We start from the raw sequence: 17,433 nt of genomic DNA on the forward strand, positions 1-17,433 counted from the left end.
TTAATGTAGTAAACTTTCCCTCCAAAAAACTAAAGGCCAATATAGTAAATTAAAAGTAACATATAACATTAAATCTAAAATATTTGATACAATTTAAAGAAAATTAACCACTATCTTTTTTTTGGAGTATAAGATATACAATATATACATATAAATAACCTTCCTTAAATTCGATTTTCATAAATTTATATTTTAATCTAAAAGGCCATTGAGTTCTGACATTTCTTTAATATTCCAATGTTATTTCATGATGATATTGTTCTTTTTTAAGTCACAAGTAAATTGTGTTTCTTAAGTTCCCTATGTAATCTTTATTATGTCATCTATTTACGAGGTAATGTGTTTATTAACCTAGTTTTAGGCGTACGTTTTTGGTAGTAGATTTAATATTTTAGTATACCTAATTTTGTTCATCAATAATTTATTTTGTAACAAAATAAAACATGCCATGAGTAGTAAACGAATTAACAATTAATTTGTAAACAAATTAACATAAATCCTTCTCAATTTTAAATGACTTCAACAAAACATAAGTTTAATCCTAATAAAGAAAATTTGACATAACAACCACCAGAAAAAGGAAATAGCTAACAATTGGCCCAGACGGATGGACTATGACTCAATTGTTATCTAAATCTATTTTGAGTAATACACCCAAAAAGGAAAAAGATAACAACTGACCGAGACGGATGGCGTATGACTGAAATGTGGATATTTATCTATTTTGAGTAGTACACCGAAAAAGGAAATAGATATTACTCAAATATTATCTAAATCTATTTTGAGTAATATAAGAAAAAAGGAAATAGATAACAATTGACCGAGACAGATGGAGTATGACTCAAATGTTATCTAAATCTATTTTGAGTAATAGAAGAAAAAAGGAAATAGATAACAATTGACCGAGACGGATGGAGTATTAATCAACTATTATCTAAATCTATTTTGAGTAATACAAGAAAAAAGGAAATAGATAACAATTGACCGAGACCGAGACAGATGGAGTATGCCTCAAATGTTATCTAAATCTATTTTGAGTAATAGAAGAAAAAAAGAAATAGATAACAATTGACCGAGACGGATGGAGTATTAATCAACTATTATCTAAATCTATTTTGAGTAATACAAGAAAAAAGGAAATAGATAACAATTGACCGAGACAGATGGAGTATGACTCAAATGTTATCTAAATCTATTTTTAGTAATACAAGAAAAAAGGAAATAGATAACAATTGACCGAGACCGAGACAGATGGAGTATGCCTCAAATGTTATCTAAATCTAGTTTTGGTAATAACATTTCAGTAATGAACCCAAAAACGAAATAGATATCAACTAACAGACAAATTTATAGTATCACTCAATAGTTATATTATGATAATTTTAGTAATATTTGAGTAATACACCCAAAAAAGAAATTTAGATATCAATTGACAGACAAATATGGACTATGACTCAATAGTTATCAAAATCTATTTTTAGTAAATAACATTTGAGTAATACATCCAAAAAGGTAATTTACATATCAATTGACAGAGAAATAGGTACATAAACCTAAGATCGAGACGAAATGAGTAAACCTTTTTTAAAAACAAACCCTAAAATAAACCTACCCTAGTAAAAAACCCTAAAAACCCTAAAACCACCAAAACCAACCCTAAAATAAACGTGACGTAGAAATAATTATACTTAACAAACACTAAATACAACCCCAACCAACCCTAAAACACTAGAAACCCTAAAACAACCAACCCTAAAATAAACCAAACCTAGAAACAAAGCGCCATAAGTTAGACCTACTACTTCGTACAAAAAATAGTTGATCAATTAAGTTGTATAAACGAACATTGTCTAGTAATGTTCACTTAAAATAGATATCATAATATTATATTTGGTATCTTTTCAAATAATTTAGTTTCATGTAACCTTTCATTATCTGCTACATTCTTCAAATAAACAGTTGTGTATTTAAGGCCACCGACCCATTACGGTCACGCATCTTAAATAAATACCTTATGCTTCCAACCTAAAAGACTATCTCAAGTTAAATTAAACATAATTTAACATAAAAAAATATTCAAATATGAGAATTGTTGACTGTCGATTTCATTCAATCAATAGATTGGAAGAGGACAAACAATTGTTCAAAGAAGAATATATCGCCAACAAAAAGCGCTCCATGCAAATGGATTTCGATGTTGAATATAGTGTTGAAAGAAACCGGGGAACGGGTTCACCTATTACCGAAGTCCTCGGCAATGTGGATATTATGAGTACTCATATATTCAATAGGTTAGCCACAAAATGTGATAAGAAGAATGTAGCAGAGGTATGCAAAGCTTGGGCTAAATGGTTTCTTCTTGGAGACCATGAACCATCATTTATAAGAGATTACCGTCTGTCCTTACGCCGAGAGGTGAAGTTTGGTATCCTTACTATAAGAAGAGGGACTAATTTAGTCAAGGAATATTGTCTATGCCAGGGGATAAGAGACCCAGTAACAAAAGATTTGTTTCATCTTGACCAAAGGCTTGCCATAATAGAGGATAGGGTTGCAAGAATTTTATCAAGGGTGGATCAAAGAGTTTACTAAATAACTTTCATGGATCCTTTTAATTTCAAGTAGATTCATAGTCTCGTTTCGATTTTAGATGGTCGAATTTGTTATGTTTCTATTTTCAATTAAGTATTAAGTCTTATCTACCAGTTCGATTTTACGTTTCAAATCCTTGCACTCTTTAATTTACCTTCAAATGTGCTAAATTAAAGTATTTAAAAATTATGCCAATTTCAATTATTTATATAATTTCAATCAAAATACAGCAATGGCACGTCAACAGCCACCAACTTATTTTTTTATATTTAATAGAGCAATGGTGAAGCAACGGTAATTAAAAAGTAATTTTAAATTAAATTTATATTAATTTAATTTAATTTAATTAATTTCTTTGATGTCATGGTAGTAGAACAGTCACCAACTTAATTATAAATAGTGGGGAGCTAGCACAAAGTAGCCATTCTAAAACATAACTATTCCTCTCTTTCTAAACTATTTCACCTTTTATCTTCTCTCTAAATAAATCAACTAAAATTTTTAGAATGAGAAACCTTAATGAATTGTTAATTGAATCGTTGCTATTTTTAGAAGAACAAGTTTCCAATCTTCGTGAACTCGAGTTCAAAGCAATGAAGGTGGTTGTCGGGGCGATTGAAACTCGTAACGATTGTTATTTAAGGGGCCTTAAGGAAACAGAAAAGGACGCGGATGATTTCATCAAATACGTGTTGGGTACGTATGAAAAATTTAACAATCTTAGAAAAGGGTTTGAAGAGGATATTGACGCTCTAAAGTTCATTATTAATAAGGATTAGGAGACCTTATTTTATTCCTGTTTGATATTTAGTTATATAATTACGTTGTACATTTTTTTAAGTTTATCCTGGTATTATTTCTAAATTAGTTAACATTGTTGGGTTTTCTCTACTTCTACCTCTTACATTAGGTGTATCATTCATTTGATTTCTATGAAAGTGGCCATTGTTTGCAAGGTAAATGAAATTGGCAATCATCAACAGTCATAATTTATGAACCAATTTGTCAAAAATAAAAATAAAAACGCAAGTGGCAATTTTTTTTAACTATTCAACGCACGGTTCTCCAAAGGTCATAAATTCAATTATAAATATTAGGTGGTTAACATCATTCTAAAAGAAAACAATTTAAAATAACAATAGTTATCTCTTTCTTCTCACTAAAACTACAAAAGATTTCAAATGGCAAACCTAAGTGGTATGTCAATGGGTTTGATCGCCAATTTGCAAGAAAACATTCAAACGGTACTTGAACAAGAGTTGAGAGCGATGAAGATGATTGTTGGTACGATTGAAACTCGGAACTATTGTTATGTACAGAGCGTTAAGGAGATTGAAAAGGAAGCGGATGATCTCATACAATCCTTGTTTGTTTCTTATGGAAAATGCATCGACCTTAGGAAAGAACTTGAGGATGATCTAAAGGCTTTAAAATCCTTAAATTAGTAAGGATTAAAAGAAGTCCTTAATTAGATATTCATGTATTTAATTTCCAATTAATATCTATGCATGTTTTATTTTTATAATATTATTATGTTGTACTTTTCTTATTTAAGTTTATCTTAATATTACTTCATTTTAGTACTATCATGGTTGGGTTTTCTCTTCTACCCCTTTTATATTTTGTTCGATTTTGAATGTTAACTATGTGACGTCATTTTAATTTCGTACTTGAACAAGAGTTGATAAATAAATATCGGTTTTAAATACTCGGAATTATATTAATTACGTAAGATTTATTAAAATACAATTCATTGTACCGGAAGATTAAAGGACAAGTTGTCATTACCTATAAACATATTAATTTTAATTCAACTTCCACTTGTTAATTTTAATTTATAATTAAAAATCCTCCTGTGTGGCATATGAAAAGACACGACCCACACTTTATTTATATATATGATACATATATTCAGTAAATCCTAACCACATCTACTACCCGAGCCATTATCTAATTTGATTTGTCTATCAATATTTCAAACCCTAAACCTTTAAAACCTAAACTGAAAACTTCCTTCAAAATAATGGATCAGAACATTACCAAAACATTGATTACAATCGAGTACAACAAATGTTTCATAAATCGCTTAGAGGAAATCGAAAGGAAGAACAACCTATTCCTTGTTAATGTTCAGATCCCACTCAAGGTGGCCAAAGATCGTGGCTTTATGCCGGAGTTGGAGAAGATCCAGGCAGATATTGCATCTGCTTTACGAGACCTCAAACTAGCAAAGGAGGTGAAGATCAAAATCATGGAAGAGAATGCCTCCCTAAGAGCCTCTATTTCTCGTTTAAGTTCTATTTAATTTAGTGGGCATGCATGATGTCACTTATATTAAGTATGTAAATTTTAAATGTGGGTTTTTAATATTTTCCATTTGAATCAGTTTTATTATCATTGATTTTCTTTGGTTTCGATATAACATATGAATATCTATTAATAGTTAAAAATGTGGATTGATTTGATTATTTTGATTTGACTAAACACAACACAAAAAGAATTACAATTGATTTGATTTGATTTGATTATGTGTGTCGTGTAAGCAAGCAACGAAACGGCAGAAATCTAGCATGCATGCATGTTGATTTGACTTCCAATTGACAGGATTTAAACACATCATCACTAATAAGAAAAATAAAAAAATTTGTCTTTCTCCCTATTATAAAAGGAAAATGGCACTATTTTACATTCATCTACAAAAATAAAACTACCTTTAGATCTCATATATACTTGTAAGGAGGACTCCAAACTTGTTCACAACTCTTGTGTTACTAATTCATTCATCAAGGTATTTAACCATTCATTCCTTTAAATTAAATCGTTTGTATAGTTTACAATTTTTGCATGTATGCGACAATCAATTTAATAAGTCCTCAATCATAATTATATTTTAATTGAATATAAACGGTTTATGTGATATGAAAGGTTGTTATATTTGTTTCTTTTACATAACGCTTTAATTTTTTTAATTAAATATAGACGGTTTTAAACATCACTAATTACAAAAATTAAAAAATTGTCTTTCTCCCCATTATAAAAGGAATATGCCAGTATTTTACATTCATCTACAAAAATAAAACTTCCTTTACAACACAAACCCTAGATCTCATATATACTTGTAAGGAGGACTCCAAACTTGTTCACAACTCTTGTTACTAATTGTTTGATCATTCATCAAGGTATTTTAACCATTCTTTCTTTTTTACTGCTCATTTCATCAAGATATTTAACCATTCTTTCTTTTAAATGTAATCGTTTGTATAAGTTTAAAACCGTAAATGATTTTTGCATGTATGTGACAATCAATTTAATAACTCGTCAATCATAACTATTTTTTGATTGAATATAAACGGTTTATGTCCATATTGGCGATAGGATATGAATGGTAGTTGTCATCCAATTTTCCTTTTACATAACGTTTTATTTTTAATTTAATTAACTAGTATGAATTTCAGATGGTTAGACAGTTCATTCCTATATTAGTACAATACACTATCAATCGCAGAATCAAACTCGCTCGGTTGCGAGAGATTGACACTCAGTTGGCCGATCTAATAGACCGAGCGGAGGTGATAAGGCAGCGGGCAATAAGTAGAGGGATGAACGACGTGCAGGAAAATATGGAAGCTCTTATACATGAAGTGAAAGCTAATCGTGAACAAGGGGTGATTGAAATCCAGAAAATTGAGTTGGAGCTTCATCAACTTGAACTTCTTGGTTTTTAGTTAGGTTAAATATGGTTTATATAGTACGTATTTTGTAAGGATTAAAAGGTTGGTTTATATTTTCCAATGGATCTATGATTATCAACTACCCATTTTCCTTTTCAAATTCCTGTTATTTTTTTTTAATTACTATCTTACGTCATTCGTTAAAAAAATACCCATAATTTTACCAATGTGTGATGACTAATTTTAATCCAAAATAAATCCGGCACATGAGGAGAACACGGCCAAGCGAGTAACAAACGCCACAACGAGATCTTATGCTGCTACAAATAATTATGCAATTTAATTTGGTAGGACTGACCATTATTCACTTGGGCAATTAATATTCATTTTCCATGTTTCTATGTTAAAAACCAGACCATTAGGAATGTGGCCCCAATAGGGGAAAAGCTCAATCAAAATATAGGTCTTATATAACAATTTGGGCTCATTCTATTTATCAACTAACTTACTTGGGCCTTCGGTAACTAGACCCATTATTACTTCCTCAATTGGGCCATTTTCATCGATTACTTTTCGTCGACCCATTTACTTCCTCAATTGGGCCATTTTCATCCATTCATTTACTTGGGCCGTCAGTAAGTAGATGTCATTTGCAATTTGCAATTTGCAAAGTTAACACATTACAAATTAAATGTTTTTCTTTTTGCAATTGATTCATTTTAAGTTTTTAAAACCTTAATAATCAAGCATAACAAACCGAGACCGAAATTATTTTTGATCGACAACGAATAATGGACAACTATCGTCAAAATACAAATTTAGATCAACAATCAATAACAAATTAAAGCTTCTTCTCTTATTTATGTAGTATTATCACAATACAAATTGATAATAATAATACAAATACAACCCATGAATAATACAATAACCGACGAGCTAACTTTTCTGATTTAGTAGCACGTAACTTCTGAGATTTCAATTTAATATTTTCCGATGTCAATTGCCGTAACCTATCCTCCAAAGAGTTGTTTAGATCAATCAACTTTGTTCATGTTCGATCAACCTCCACGCATTCATCCCATATGAAGTAACCACAATCTTCAGTCTAAAGATGCATTAAAAATTAATTAGAGCAATAAACATAGATATTATACTAATTATATTATTTTGAGCTATAAACATAAATATACCTTCCATAAGGGACAACGATAAAAAAAACCTTCCTTTGTTAGGTCCATTTTTCTTCACGAGTTGACGGATTGGAACCAAGTTATGATAACAATGTGAATCGCAAGAACAAGATTGATTAAAAATCATATTTGAAAGATGATGGTGGTATCGATACAATTGAAATATAGTATGAGATTTTAATAATTAAATATGATTATTAGATTTGGAAACAAAATATACTTATTTTTTTAAGGAATTATTAGATTTGGGAAAAAAATATACTGATTTTTTTTTATGGATTATTAGATTTGGGGAAAAAATATACTGATTTTTTTAAGTGAGAGAAACGATTTTTTTTAGTTAGAGAAATGAGGTTAAAATAAATAAGAACATAAAATAAATATAAGAAACAAAAAATAATTAGTATAGAGATTAGTATAAAAAAATTAGATTAATATTGCTAATGATCTTTGGAAAATGTAGCAATTAATAGGTTGTCTCTTTTTGAATTTGAAATTCAAAATTTTCAAATTTATCCCTCTAAAAACTCATTTGAAAAAGATTCCATATGGTCCCTACCAGTCTCCACTTGGCGTGCTCTCACTGGCCTGTGTACCAAGGCCCTTGTACACCCCGTGTACTTGTAGCCTTTTCGTTTTAATTAGCTTATATTTAAGATATGGTGCCTAATTTAATGTTAGTGTTAGTGTTAGTATTAGTGCTTAATTTATTGTTATGAACTTCTTATTTTAATTAGCTTATATTTAATATATATCATCATGCTTGTTATGTTAGTTAAGTACACTTCCTCAGTCCCAAAAAGTTAGTGAATGACGAATTTCTCGAATAAATTTTCTCTTCATTATTTCAAAAACTATTTATTATCAAGCCCATGATCCACTCCCAAGAGAGTCGTTGCTCACCAAGACAAATATACAAGAGTGTTATTCTAATGGACTAAAATAGGAAGAGATTTTCCACAAACATACTCTTGTATATTTGCCTTAGATAGTTTATTCTTTCATATATATATAAATAGTGTGTAAAGATAGGTTGTAATAATCATCATTACCTTATGTTAATACAGTCCGTCTTGCTTATGACGGAGATACTCATCGCAAGCTTGCGACGGGTCGGATAGTAGCACTTGCATTAAACCGGGTAGAGAAATAACGGAAGATGCACTTTGGAGCATTTATGGGTGAGTTGACTTGATGGGATTAAAAACAATAAAAAAAAAAAAAAAACATCTTTCCCAATGTGTTTTACAGTCTACAAATTTGAAAAGCCAACTAACCTAATTAATTTTCAACTAGTTGAGATCCCGTGCTAAAGCACGGTATTTGAGAGCTAAAGAATGATATTTGTGAGTTTTGCTTATATAGTGGCCATTTAAGATATTTGTATAAATGAGCTGTATTTATTATAAGTTCTAATGTACGTTATAATGTTAGTGATATATTTACAAAAAAAAGTGTACTATTTAAAAGACTTTTAGATTAAATTATTTTTGTGCAAGCCTTTTTTTATTATTACATATAATGAAAACCGATTATTATTCAAAAACATACTCTAATATAGGGTCACTACTAATAGGGATATGATCATTGAGTTAAAAACAAAATGTAAGTAAATCGCATATTAACTTTATAAACGGAAACAAATATAAAACTACTATCTGTTTTGTCAATAACTCTCAATACATCACTCCCCTTTCCAACCGACAAAACAAATAATATGATTTAAAAAATTCCCGACGACCACCGCCAGATTCCACCAACACCAAACAAAGCGCCGTCGATATATTTCTAATGCCGATCACTGAGCTTCATCTTCAACACACAAATAACCCAAGTCGATAAAACATATTTTTATTACAAAGATATGTAAAATTTAGATATTTAGTGCATATTTTAATTGATATTGGTGGACTTATTTGCTGCATATACATTCCTCAATGATATATTACTCCATTTAGGATTATTTGACTATATAAGTATAATCTCGTAGTATATATAGGATATATATATTATCATACTATATAATATCACGTAGCATATAGTCAAAATAAATAAGTATATATATTATATGATATTCATAAATCAATATATCACGTGCATATATTATTAATTGAGATAATTATAATATCACGGGATAATTATAATATCACGTATCATATATTCACAATATGAAAATTATATACCTAGTATATAATTTAATTTCTTATTTTACATAATTTACATTAATATGTTTTTTAATTTATTTTCAGGTTTTTTTTATGAAGATTGGAGTGCGAATGCGATATTAAATAGGAAGTTAATTGAATGCAAAATATTTTATTAAATATGGGAAAAATTTGTGGAATTTTTCTTGCCAAATATTTTATTTATGACAAAGATTAGACCTGGCAAACAGATCGGGTCGTGTCGGGTTCGTGTTCGTGTCACATGTAAACGGGTCACAAACCCTTCAACCCAAACCCGACCCGTTTAAATCTCGTGTCGTGTTCGTGTCGACCCACTTACATAAATGGGTCATCAAGCCTCAACCCTAACCCGCTAATATCGTGTCGGGTTCGGGTCGTGTTTTCGTGTCATGTCAATATTTGGAAAGTTTTAAGTATATTTATGTGATGAAAGATAAAAAAAATTAGGATTAATTTATTAAACAGGTCATTCGTGTCGGGTTCGTGTTTAGAGAGCTCAACACAAACCCGGCCCAATTAAATATCGTGTCGTGTTCGTGTCGACCCACTTACATAAATGGGTCATTGAGCCTCAACCCAAACCCGTTAATTTCGTGTTGGGTTCGTGTCGGGTTTTCGTGTCGTGTCATTATTTGCCAGCTCTAACAAAGATTGAGCCAGTATTTTGATTTTAAATTTGATTTTATTAAAGATTTGTAAGATTTGGGAAAATTATCAGCTGGGTAGATTTGAAATTTGGGCCATTATTAGAATAAGTATATGGGCTGATTTGATACGTTGAAAAATTAGGCCCTTTAAGAAGGTGAAGACAATTGAGCGGGAAAAAACATAAAATTTCTTATTCTTTTAGTTATAGGGGGATTAGTGTCACATGTTTACATCTTCTCTCTTCCCTTCATCTTCTCTCCTCTCTTATTTTTATATGCTTTTTCATTTTTTCATATCAAAAGCTTATAAACTACTCACAAATCATCCAAAATCAAAAATATTATCAATAAACGAGATTACTAAATGATAACATACTCAATAAAACTTGTAACATATCAAGTAAACATTCAATCAAACTAAAGTATCAAGCAAACATTGTTTAATTTTTTACGCAAAATCAAAATAAAAAATATAACATTATTTAAAATAATATCGAATAATGAGAATAATGATGGTAACATAAAATGCATTTGCTAACGAAATCAAAATGTACTGAAAAATCAAAAACCACCATAAACCGTAAACAAGAAAAAGGTGTCCCTCTTTTAAACCGTAAACCGTAAACAAAAAAGAACAAACACATAAACTGAAAAATTTATAAATTTATGGAAATTAGAATATCTCATCCGACATCTCGTTGGTTATGTTACCATTTTGGGTATTAAATTGCAACATTGTTGTAATATGTTACCAGTTTTGTTGGATATGTTATCATTTAATGATATCGGCTATTGATATATATTGAGATGATATCATTTTGTTGGTTATGTTACCAATTTTGTTGTATATGAGTTTTGCAAGGTCGACGGTTCAGTAGTTTAAAACATTGATTTAACTCGTTTGCACTTGACCTTTTGCCACTTTGTTATTTGTTGCATTAAATTGGCTTGGGTTGACGATTTGTGGCTGGTAAGTTGGTCCCGTTCCATTATTATCTTTAGTTGCATTTATAGTTTGCTTGGAGACAAGCCAAGGTTTGGTTTGGGAAGGTTTGATGCGTGTATTTTATATAAGGTTTTTACCCTATATTTACACGCATTTCCATCTTATTTATGTGGCATCTAGCTACAAATGTCCCCCAAATAGTCTACTTTGGTTTGTCTTGTATTAATTGCAGGTATGAATCGGGAAGGAGCAAAATCGAGCCTGAACCTGTCCCAATCGCATACATTATGGAGAAGGAAGAATCGGAGCCTGGAATCTGTCACTTAGAGATGCGTGAAGTGGCATCGGAAGGCGTTTTAAGTTCATCCGCGCTAACACAGATCGATCGACTAAGTTGGCTGCTGGAAACTGGTCGATCGAATGCTTTATCCTGTTGAAGATCCTCGATCGAGTAACTACTGTACTCGATCGAGAGGGGCGTTTTCTGGGTTCCTCCTCGATCGAGCACTTATTATCCTCGATCGAGATGTTTGGTCTGGACTTTGCTCGATCGAGGGGTTTTATTTTACTCGATCGAGTAGTTTCTGCCGCGAGGATATTTTCTACGCAAGGATATTCTGCTTTGTATCTTAGAATTAGAGGTGATCATGGGTCGGGCCAATGCGGGCTTGGGCCGAGCGTTTATAACAAAAACGGCCCATTTGTGTGGGCCGGGCTGGGTCGGGCCAGGTGCTTGAGCTTATTTAGCAAGCCCAAACCCGACCCTTATGGGCTAATGCGGGCTTTTGGGCCTAAAAGGGCTTTTTCAGGCCCTAAAATTTACGATTTACCCTAGAAAATAATTAGCGTAATACCTTCAGTTACAACTTTTAAAACATACATAGTTTATAAAATTGCACAAAATATGATGAAATGCATATGAATTGCTCTCTAAAATAAAATAATGACAAAAATTGCCACTTTAGAATGCTTAATCATGCATTCTTAGATATGATTTATGTTATGTATACTTTGTTTTATAAATCTAAAAAAATATACTTGAGTTTGTAAAGAGTTGGGTAAAACTTTAACGCTACTTTAATAGGTTTTATTAGAAAAAATATTCATTATTAATAAATATGGGGCCGGGTTGGGCCAAAATATTGGGCCTAACGCTTGGCCCAAACCCGGCCCCAAAATATTTTGGGCCTTTTTAGGTCGGCCCATGGGCTTTTTTGGGCCAAAACTAAAGGCCCAAGCCCTTCAAAAAACCGGGCCGGGCCAGATAGGGCCAATGGGCTTGGGCCATTTGATCAGCTCTACTTAGAATAAATAGATGGCGGCAGTAGAACAAGATATCACTTCTTTTACCCTGAACTTTTGGATCTGAAACTTTCATCTCTTCCCTTTTTGCACTTTACTCTTAGACCTAAATTCTCCATTGCTTGGAATTCTCTTGTAATCGGTACTTCGGTTCTTTACTTCAATTATTATTATTGCAATTATTATTCTTGTTCTTTCCATCTTTCTCTCTATTGTTCTTTCTCTTGTTTTGCTTAACAATTTATTATCATGTTGAATTTGTTTGTCTTATTTGTTATCATTAATTTCTTCATAATAATTATGCATAGTTAATCCTCCTATGCTAGAACATAGGGGAGCCATGGTAATTAGGGAGAATATGAATAGGTGATTAGGGCTTGGTATAAATTGAGTATGTGTTGTTAATCATTGCATTTAATAGCGATTAGTTGCTTGAGTCGACGCATTTAGCTAATTGATTTGGTACACCTCGATCTAGATCGAGGGATTGGAAGGGGTAAGGCTTGCAATGAACATTAGAGCATTCTAATGAGGGTGAAAGCTAAGTTAGTAATGTTTTAGGGCGAATAGCGGACCGAGATGACCTTTTTATTACCCTGCAGACCGAGTTTATGCTGACCTAAGATCCTAGATTGAACTCCTAGAAAACCATGGTGAACCGACTGTCCCAGTTGTTTCTCTCTATTTGTCAATCTCTTTAAAGTTTAGTTGTTGTTCCTCTTTTGCTCCATTTCTCTTTTAATCTCCGTAGTTTAGAATAAACAATTAAACCCCAAGAATCGGTTACTTAGAGAGACTTAGTTAGCATACATAATTCTCATCTCCCTTGTGGGTTCGACACCCGACTTGCCTCTGCTGCATTAGTTAGAGCCGGTTGGTTTTATTTATGATAGGGTTGCGACAGCCGTGTCAATATTTAATGTAATTTTATTTTGTAAATTTTAGATTTTAGATGTAATTTTTGTATTAGCAGCCAAAATATTTAGACAGAATTTAGACGGAATTAACATCAATATATTAAAAGACGGAAAATTAGATTTGAAGAAGATTGTCTCAATGTAGAGGGAGAGTAATTAATTCAAGTAAATTATATAGGGCCCACATCTGCTGAATATGAGAAACCAATAGAGAGCCAAACAAAAATAAAGTTTCCTTATTAAGAACACAAATTCTTGTTTCAGACGGAGGTATCCGTCTGAAATGTTAAGACGGGTCAAATAAATCCGTTTTGTGCAAAATTTGCCCGCCAGCTAGCAAATGAACATGGCTTTGCATTTATTGCTATGTGTCCCACCTAATTTTTTATTAATAAATTTCATCAACATATTAAACATACTGTCATTTGTACTCCTATGGTCATAGTCTTATCAAACCATCTAAATTTTCATCGGTATTCAATCTTCAATTCATCTCCTTGCATATTCAAAGCATCCAAATTTATTTTTGATGATTTCGTCAATATTCAAGCATCCGTAAATTTATCTTTCATCCATAACTTACATATTCTTAGATTTTAGTCTCTATATATCTAACTTACTCATTAGATCTTATAACCCTACTTTAGGCCTTTAAGTCTAGATTTAAATCAATAAAACTTGAAGCTTCAAGGTTGGTTCATTATCTAGGTAATCAACTATTAAATTTATTATGTGTTCTTGTGTAAGAGAGATTAACTGTTATATTAAAGATAACAATTATGGTTTGAAAATTAGGAAGTTGCTAATCTTTGTGTATATCTAAGTTTTGATGGGTTATATTGTATTTGCGTAAAAAGATTTTTCACTGTGAATATATTTTAAATTATATGATTTGCATAAATTCTGATTTTTTTTATTTTTTTACTGATTTTTAGTGTTATTTTGCAAAACTTGTTAAACAATTGATTTAGTGAGGGGTTTTCACATAAATAAATTTGCCTGTTTCTCTTCTTTAGAGGGTTCTTATTATATTTTTTCCATTAATTTTCATTAATTTTGTGTCTTTGTTAGCTTTATCAGTGATGTGGTAGGTTGGATGTTAGCTTTGTCAAGGGTTAATGTTAAGTTTAATGTACAATTAATGTTGGTGTAGAAACGAAGGTGAGTGTTATGATTTAAGTCTAACTTTATGAATGGCGAAGGACATGTGTAACTTTATTCAATATATTTTGTGAAACTGAGATTTCTTATCTATTGCAAAGAAAACACTCATTTAATTCATATTTGCAGACAAATGTTACCATTTATATTGTTTATGTTTACGGTTTTAATTTTAATGTTTGTGGTCTTTTTTTTTTTCAAATTCAACCGTCATTATTGAAGAAATGGCAGATTAAGTGATATATATCATTCAATACCAAGATAGGTCACAAAGGTTTAAAGTGGTTACATTTTTACACATGGAGTCCTACTTATAAACAAGCAGTATTAAAATAAAAACATATATTGTAACATTTATAAATATGTTGAAGTAATTATGAAATATGTTACTATTTCAATGATATAAGGAAGCATTTCAGTTCACTATATCATTACTTACTACCAGAGACATACAATCCGAAAGTGATCATAGATTTAGATTTTTTTCATGTAAGCATTTTTTTTCTATATGTTACTATTCAACAACTGATCACATATATAAAAAAAATGATAACATATATATCATTTCGTTTATGTTACCCATTTCATCAATATAAGTCCCCATTTCAAATTACTAATAAGTAACTGTTCAAATATATTACATGAAGTACTATTAATAAACAAACAGTCTTATAATGGTAACATATTAGTTTTTTATACTTGTTGACAGAATTATTCACTATGTAACCATGTAAGCAACATAATCATTAATCAATAACATCACTCAAGTAAAATGTAGTCCATAAATAGTTACATATATTATATATATGTTCACAAAATGTATTTATAGTTATCCAATCCATTTAAACAACATTGTTATCAATTTTACAATCATTAAATTTTAATTTTGTCGAGAGAATTGTTCAATATGTAACCATTTAAACAACATAATGAGTAAAATCATTTAAGTAACATGTATTCTACAAATGGTTACATATATACAATCATTAAAATATATGTATAGTTGTCTGTTATGTCACTATTTAAACAACACGGGTATCAATTTTACAATCATTAAAATGACGACATATTATACTTTTACACTTGTTGACAAAATTGTTAAATATTTAACCATTTTTACACTTTAAATCAAAACCGTTTTCATCTGATTATTTACAACCTTCAAATTGGTCTTCATTGGCATCATCTTCACCTTCAATATGTTCGTCGATGGAATGATCTTCATCTGATTCCTTCACTTCGGAACCGCTTTCATCTGTTTCCACTATCATTGTCCGCATTTGGTTCTCGTCCACCCTCTACCAAAAACAACAAACCAAGGAAATAAAAAAACCTAGAAAAATAAAATAACAAAGCAAATAAATCAAACAACAAACCCCAAAAAATAAACCTATAAAATCAAACAACAAACACTTCTACATCATGTTATTATTTATGTTTCCATTGTCCTCTATCAACATGTTATCATTTTCACTGTTACAAGTATCCATTTCAATCGTTTTTGTTAACATATTTCAATCACTAATCATCAACCTAAAACGATATAATAAATATGTTGCCATTAGTTAAACAATATATTACCAGTTATAAGCTTCAATATCAGAAAAGCAATATGTTCACCTAATTGTGCAATATGTTACCAACATTTATAGCCAAAAAGTATATTTACTCTAAACAAGTAATCTATATATATCGTTGATCATACTTAAGCAAACACGATCACATTTAAAATAAATGTGGTGACATTTTTAAAAGGACATTTTAATTAGCAAAACAACCAAAGGCTTTATTACAATGCATTTCTACAGTCATAATTAAACAAATGTTTAGCACAACCTAAATAAATATGGTCACATATCATATAAAAGAACAAAGTAATACTTTTATGTATGAATCTCAATAATATATAATGTATGAATCTCCATCAAATTTGATGGAACAAATAAATTAAAATTCTTCTTTTGTACCGATTTCTTCATACCTCCAACAAATGTAATTATTTTTATGGCGAATCTCAATAATAATGTTAACACGAAAAAATAAAAATACCTTTTGGGTGGAGGTTTCTTAGTCGTGTCTTCCTCGCCGCGGTATATCGATTTTTGGTAGAACAAAAGATGAAGATGGTGACAAGAAGAGAGTTGTGGTTTTATGGGTTTCGGATCAAAGAATAAGAGAAATGTAAATTTTTGTTTTTTTATGAGTTTTTGGGTTTGAATATTGAAGATGAATTAAGAGAGAATTTGAGAGGAAGAAGATCTGAAATCTTTTGAAAATAGGAAATGAGAGCAGTGAATATTGTCCGTTCAAATTGCATGGGGACTATAAACAAATTAGTTTTTAATCTCTAATGGTCAATTCATGTACAATGCCCTACCCTCTAAATAACACCTACCCTATATTATGATTAGTTTATTCATATGGGTCATATTCTACCATATTCATACAATATGATACCGATTCGACCCGTCTTAACCTTAAGACGGATACCATCCGTCTTAAGGAAGACTAATTGTATTAAGAATAAGGCCGAACCTCGCAAATGCCCAAGTTTTGGTGACAAATAGTATCGGGCGAGGAGTAGATAGGGGTTGGACTTCTTGTAGAGTTAGAATCCTTTTTACTTGTAATTATTAGTTGTCGTCATTGTATTTCAGCTGATTTTTTTTCTCCTTTTGCAATCACAAAAGCCGATAACAAATCTTACGTTAGAATGGACTAATAATGGTTGAAATGTTTCATTTCTAATATAATCAGCCATTTATCAATAAAACTATTCACCATTTTAGTTAGGAAAAATTACAACTTACCACCTAGTATT

At 30.7% G+C, this 17,433-nt stretch overlaps 1 long non-coding RNA gene across 1 annotated transcript; it reads right to left on the reverse strand.

Annotated features, from left to right (window-relative positions):
- Positions 1–15,542: 15,542 nt before the first annotated feature.
- On the reverse strand, positions 15,543–16,927 carry LOC141656202 (uncharacterized). The gene is made up of 2 exons (XR_012548421.1): positions 16,662–16,927; positions 15,543–15,910 (listed from the first exon to the last, which is right to left on the reverse strand). It is a non-coding gene; the product is annotated as an uncharacterized LOC141656202 (long non-coding RNA).
- Positions 16,928–17,433: the final 506 nt, after the last annotated feature.

The sequence above is a fragment of the Silene latifolia genome, chromosome 5 (genome assembly GCF_048544455.1).
Source record: "Silene latifolia isolate original U9 population chromosome 5, ASM4854445v1, whole genome shotgun sequence".
In the NCBI taxonomy this organism is placed as follows: Eukaryota; Viridiplantae; Streptophyta; class Magnoliopsida; order Caryophyllales; family Caryophyllaceae; genus Silene; species Silene latifolia.